This window comes from Vigna umbellata, chromosome 11 (genome assembly GCF_029865625.1).
Source record: "Vigna umbellata cultivar VRB3 chromosome 11, Vumbellata_1.0, whole genome shotgun sequence".
NCBI classification, from domain to species: domain Eukaryota; kingdom Viridiplantae; phylum Streptophyta; class Magnoliopsida; order Fabales; family Fabaceae; genus Vigna; species Vigna umbellata.
In genome coordinates this window covers 12,660,848-12,667,666 of record NC_142175.1, presented here as the reverse complement: position 1 = coordinate 12,667,666, position 6,819 = coordinate 12,660,848, and the positions used below count along the sequence as shown (strand labels likewise).

General features: G+C 41.1%; 1 pseudogene; it reads left to right on the top strand.

The window, feature by feature from the left end:
* The first annotated feature begins 1,510 nt into the window (after window positions 1-1,510).
* Window positions 1,511-6,325, top strand: LOC148190999 (putative sucrose-phosphate synthase; annotated as a pseudogene).
* Window positions 6,326-6,819: the final 494 nt, after the last annotated feature.

Below are 6,819 nucleotides of genomic sequence, written 5' to 3'. Positions count from 1 at the left end.
TTGCCCCATGCAGTTGATCCAACAAATCATCAATCCTTGGCAAGGGGTACTTGTTCTTGATGGTCAGCTTGTTCAATTGTCTATAATCTATACACAGACGAGAGCTACCATCCTTCTTTTTCACCAAGAGCACAGGCGCTCCCCATGGTGACACACTCGGTCTGATAAACTGCTTCTCCATGAGTTCTTCAATTTGCTTCTTGAGTTCAACCAACTCTGCAGGCGCCATACGGTATGGTTGGACTGATATAGGGGCTGCCGTGGTCACCAAGTCTATGGTGAATTCAACTTCTCTAACAGGAGGCAACCCTGGTATCTCATCTGGAAAAACGTCCAGAAACTCCTCCACAACAGACGTTCGTTTTTGTTTCAAATTTCCCAGCTCTTGGTCCTCATGTGTCATGATGAGAAAACAAGCCGCGCCTTCCATAATGTCTTCCTTTAACTGACCGAGTGTCACTCCCAAGCATTCCTCATCTTCTTCAGAAAATACTAACTCCTTCTTGCCACAATCTATGAGAATGCGATTGGTATTGAGCCAATCCATTCCCAAAATTATTTCTAAATCTTTGAGAGGCAAACAGATAAGATTCACCTTGTACCTACGTCCTTCTACCTCAATAGGGCATCTAACACACATGGTAGACGTCCTAACTTCACCCGCAGCCGGTGTTGACACCACCAAATCAAAATTCATCTCGCTCACAGCTATTCCCAACTTATCAACGCACGCCTTCGATATGAAGGAGTGTGTTGCCCCCGAATCAAACAGCACACAACAAGAGGTACCAAACACAAGGCAGGTGCTGATGATGAGTGTACCTGAATTAGCTGCCTCTGCACCAGTAATCGCATATACGCGTCCAGCTGCTTGGGCTCGTCCTCCTCTAGCCTGATTTCTGCCAGCATTCGGTGGCCTCAACACAGCTCGTCCACCCATGTTGCACTCATTCTCCAAGTGCCCACTTCTTCTACATTTCGTGCAGAATTTTCCTCCCGTGAGTTGAGGGCAAGATGAACGATAGTGTGGCCCTCCACACTGGAAACAAGTGACGTTTCCTGGCTGTCCGGCAGTGATTAATGCTCGTGATCCACTTGCATTTGACTGACCTGGGCGAGCGTAAGGAGTACTTCTCGTGTTGGCAGTACCCCTGGATACAATCGACCCTCTAGTCACCTGTGTCTGCTTCTTTTGTCGTTCCACTTCTGCCATATTCTTCTCCAATACTTTGGCTCTTTCCACCATTGCAGGAAATGACCGAATGCATAAACTTGATATCAACACCTTCAGGTCGCTTCTTAATCCATTCTCAAATTTCCTACACTGCCACTCTTCACTAGTGGCCATCGTATTAAACCTCAACAACTGTTTGAAAGAATTTGTGTACTCGGATACAGATTTTCCCCCTTGCACCAGCTGAAGAAATTCTACTTCCTTGGCATAGCGAACGCTGTCTGGGAAATATTCTTCATAAAATTTGTTTCTAAAAACCTCCCAGGTGATAGGAGCATGAGTGTCGGCCAGGATAGCCCTCACACTCGTCCACCAGTGGTTGGCCTCACCAGTCAACAAGTACTCAGTAAACGCCAATCTGTTGTCGTCAGGACACCTCTTTGCATTATAAATCTTCTCAATGTCCCTCAGCCAATGATCTGCCTCATCAGGAAGACATTTGCCACTGAACTTGGCAGGGTGATGCTGAAGGAAACTTTCCAAACTCCATTCAGCATTTGGTTGAGCAGCGTTTGAAGAAGATGCTCCAGGCGCACCTCTAGTTGCAGCCAGGATCTCCATCAATTGCCTTTGCGTGTTTTCAGAATTGACACGCGATGCCTCCAATCCTTGCATAGCAGCTTGGTTTTGCTGCATCAGAGTGGCGTTTTGCTCCATCAGTGTAGTATTCTGTTGATGCAGTCGTTCAACTACGGTTTCCAACAACCTAGTGTTGCTGGACGTATCGGACTCATTCGGTTGGGGAGGAGGAGGAAGTCTAGGCGCCATTAGTTCTCTGGATCAGAGAAAAACGAGCGTTAGTAAAGTTCGAGAGTTAAAACAATAACTCATTAACATATAATAAGCACACAGCAAAAACGTAGTGCACTCATACCTACAGTGTTCCTTAAAAGAACAAAACTGCTCTGATACCACTAATGTAACATCCCAAAATACAGTAATCACTATAATTCAGAATTTATCACAATTAACAGTAACAGTAAACAGTCTTTGCGTAATTAACAGCTGCTCCAAAAGAAAACAGCACTTATATAAATAAACAGTACTGTACAGTAACTTACAGTAGAGTTTACAGTGTTCAGAATTTTAGCAAAATATACAAAACAGATCTACAGGAACAAATCTGCAGAATTATATACAGGCTGCCAGAATACAGCACACCCAAAATTAACTACTGCTGCTACTACGGAACTAATCCCTACTGCTCCAATTTTACTTCAACGTCCACAAGGTTGGCATCCTCCAAATTTTCTTCTTCCAGTACTTGCTCAAGGGATGCACCACCATCTGCTCACATCCACAACGGATGATCATTGCATTTCGACAAGACGGATTATACATGGACATTAGACAACACAAAGGAAATGCAAGGGTAAGCTTATAATATTTAATTTATAAAATCAACACATACAGTTACATATCAATCCACACATTCAACATGTAAGCTCATCAATTAACAATCATATAGATACGTATAAACGACAGACCGTCCGGACTGTATGAACCGTGTAGCTACAGGCGTCCTTGCACCCGAGTGGTGTGGTAACTGTATTACACTCGACAGCTGCCACTCGAGGTTAACCCTATCCAAAGTACCTCTAAGGAATAGAGTCTCCTGCCATTCCCACGCATGACTACTCCCTTCTACGTGAAGATGAGTATCACGGAATATCAGGATGGACCAAGCCAGCATTAGCATGCCCACAGTCATACTTTACAAAACTCAATAATCAATCATATCAAAAACGTTCCTCCTTGGAACGCTAATAAAATCCAGTTCCAATAATTCGTTCAACATATCATTCACCATATTAAACAGTTCACTGATTCACATTTTCATTCCGTGTTCCACTCTCTTAATTCCACGAACGTTCATCACTTAATCAACAGGACTTAACATGTTACAGTACTCCTACATCCTCGTTTCTGAACAAAAGAAACGAACCATTTATTCACTTAACACGTTTCAACACTTCATAATTTGAAAATACTGATCTTTAAAAGATATGGATGATACTTAGAAATATTTTGAAGGTAAAGAATCCAGGTAGAATCCAAAGGATAAAACCCGTAAGAAAATGTTTAGATAAACAATCAATATAATTGATTTCAAAAAAAACAACACTGCCAGTCAAAGAACGAACGTTCATTAACAATTTGGACGAACGCCAATTACGTTCTCTCAGAATTCAATGGTAAGGACGAGCGTTCAGTTATATAAAAAGTAACCGAACCCTCCTTGAACGAACGCTGGGTCAATGACCGAGCACAATCAGAACGAACGCTTGGTATAAACCGAGCTCAACTTAGAACGAGCACTTCAGTATAAGACCGAACACTCTGTAGAACGAACGTTCAATATAAGGTCGAACGACAATAAGGACGAACGACAATAAGGACGAACGCTCAACATGAGGCCGAACGTCAATGAGAACGTACGCTCGACTTAAGGCCGAACGTCACTTATTTATAAAGTTTTANCGCTCTTCCATTTCCTACTCTCTGTTCGAAGCAGTTTTTTGGTTTAAAGCGTGGGTTGTTGTCCTAAGGCGGTTTGAAGTGGTTATTGTTGCGGACGCTGACGGCGGTTCGTTGGTGGCTGGTTTATGGCTAGGGTTCGGGGGTTTTGGTCCTTGTGAGTGTTGCGACAGGTTCCAAGTCCTCTCTGCTTCTCAGAGAGAGAGGCAGGTTCAGTCCTACTCGCTACTTCGTCGAAGAGGTCATCGGCTTTGATGAGACCGATCTCTACCGCTCATGGGTTCAGGTATGCTCTTTCGCTCTCCCTTTCTTTCTGATTCCGCTCATTCACTTCTTTTCGATGATCTTCTCCTTTTCGTTTTATAGGCTTCATCCACCAGGAGTCCTCAGGAGAGGAACACCAGGTTGGAGAACATGTGCTGGCGGATTTGGAACCTCGCTCGCCAGAAGAAGCAGGTTCGATCATCGACTCTCAATTCTCAATTCTTGATTCTCGATTCTCGATTCTCAATCCCGTCGATTATAATTATTATCAATTATGTGTTGTGATTTTTCTGCTTGATGATGTCTATTGATCGTGCTGTGTGTGTTGTGATGGATTTGAGTAGTTGGAGAGTGAGGCGGCGCAGACAGTGAACAAGCGCCGCTTCGAGCGCGAGCGAGGGCGGAGGGAAGCCACCGCGGATTTGTCGGAGGACTTGTCGGAAGGAGAGAAGGGAGATCCGGTCAGTGACGCGTCAGCTCACGGCGATGCCAACAGAGCCAGGCTTCCCAGAATCAGTTCTGCAGATGCCATGGAGACTTGGGCCAACAGTCAGAAAGGGAAGAAGCTCTATATTGTACTCGTCAGGTAGGTGTCCTTCACCTCTGTCTTTTTGCTTTTGTTTTTATTGTAATGAATGTGTAATTGAATCGAGCTCTGATGATAAGTGGATTGATATTGAAGTTAGACTGTTTGTTTCTTTATTCTGCTGTGTAGAGTATAATATTCCTATATTTCAATTCTTCCACAAAAATACATAAATCATAACACTCAATGCATATATATTTAGTGTCGTCAAGAATGAACGACAAGTTAATTATTAAAGAAAATCATTTCCACCATCTTAAAAGTGTATAATATTCCTATATTTTACTGTAAGAACAACAAGTAAGAAAAACATAAATAGTTATATTTTTGGCAATTAATGATTTCATGGAATATGCTTGCAAAACTTTTATATCAAATATATGAGAATGTAATATTTCTAATTTTAGTTTCATGAGAATCTTTCTTGATACATTTTGAAAAAGAAATTAATGTTTAATAAATCCAAAACCATGTTACAGACCCTTTTATAAATTTTATGACTCTGGATATATATATATATATATCTCGTAGTTTTCATATAATTATTAAGGAAACTTACAATATCCAAACCTTGATTGAAACTTGCTTCGATGGAATGAAGGGTGTTTTTCCAAACTAAAATTATTACAGTTAAAGAAAAATCAAAATTTGAAAACTATACTTTGACTTGGGCCAACAGTCAGAAAGGGAAGAAGCTCTACATTGTACTCGTCAGGTAGGTGTCCTTCACCTCTGTCTTTTTGCTTTTGTTTTTATTGTAATGAATGTGTAATTGAATCGAGCTCTGGTGATAAGTAGATTGATATTGAAGTTAGACTGTTTGTTTCTTTATTCTGCTGTTCAGAGTGTAATCTGTGTATTCGCTGATTAGATTAAGCTATGATTGGTTTGATTTCGTTATTTGATTTTAACAAGAAGGGGCATATGTGTGCAGAATTCATGGCCTAATACGAGGTGAGAATATGGAGCTAGGACGTGATTCTGATACCGGTGGTCAGGTAGCGCTTTCATTTTTATTTGTTTTTTAATTTCTTCGAAATGCTGATTTTAATTTATATACAAAATAGACTTATTTAAAACAACTCGTTTCAGCTTTTGATAGAAAGTTTATTCCAACTTTTTTTAGTTTTCTTTTTCTGCCAGTGTTCAAGGAAAAACTTATCCAAAAAGGATCTTTGTCTTCCTTTTGTTTTTTCACACTGCCAGTATGTGCAAACTAAAATCTTTCCATCTGTCTTTGTTTCTGCTGAATAGGTTAAGTATGTGGTGGAACTAGCGAGGGCATTGGGGTCTATGCCAGGAGTTTATCGGGTTGATTTGCTAACTAGACAAGTGGCGGCTCTGGATGTAGACTGGAGTTATGCGGAGCCAACAGAAATGTTGACACCAAGAGACGCGGATGATTATGGAGATGACATGGGAGAGAGTAGTGGTTCTTATATTGTTCGTATTCCATTTGGTCCGAGAGATAAATATATTCCGAAAGAACTTCTCTGGCCATACATTCCTGAATTTGTTGACGGAGCACTTAACCACATTATACAGATGTCCAAATCTCTTGGGGAACAGATTGGCAGCGGGCGTGCTATCTGACCAGTCGCCATCCATGGACATTATGCAGATGCAGGTGACTCTGCTGCTCTTTTAGCTGGCGCCTTAAATGTCCTATGCTTTTTACTGGGCACTCGCTTGGCCGTGATAAGTTGGAACAACTTCTGAAGCAAGGTCGACTATCGAGAGATGAAATAAATGCAACTTACTAGAAATTTATGGTTTATTATGTGTATTTTTCTGGTTGGTATATATATATATATATATTTTAGTGCACTGGGTTTTATGATGTTTAGACCGTGACTGGATGTGCTTAGGTGTTTGGAAAACTTATATAAGGATCATCTTTAAACAACATAATGTTGATGCGAAATTAATATATACTTGAATATGTTGGATGAAATATGATGTAGGGAAATGATTATAGCGTTGCATATTCCCTGGTTGTTGTAGTTCTACTTACATTTATAAACTACATCAAAGCAGATCATAAACTACACCATAATTGGTTACTGGACAGCAGAAAATTCGTCCTTCGGAAATTACCGAAGGCTTTTGGCCCTCGGTAATTACCGAAGGCTTTTGGCCCTCGGTAATTACCGAAGGGCAAAAGCCCTCGGTAAATGTTAGCGACAAGGGATTTACCGAGGGCTCTTTGGCCGTCGATAAGCCTTCGGTAATTATCTTTTATTGACGGTTTTGGGCT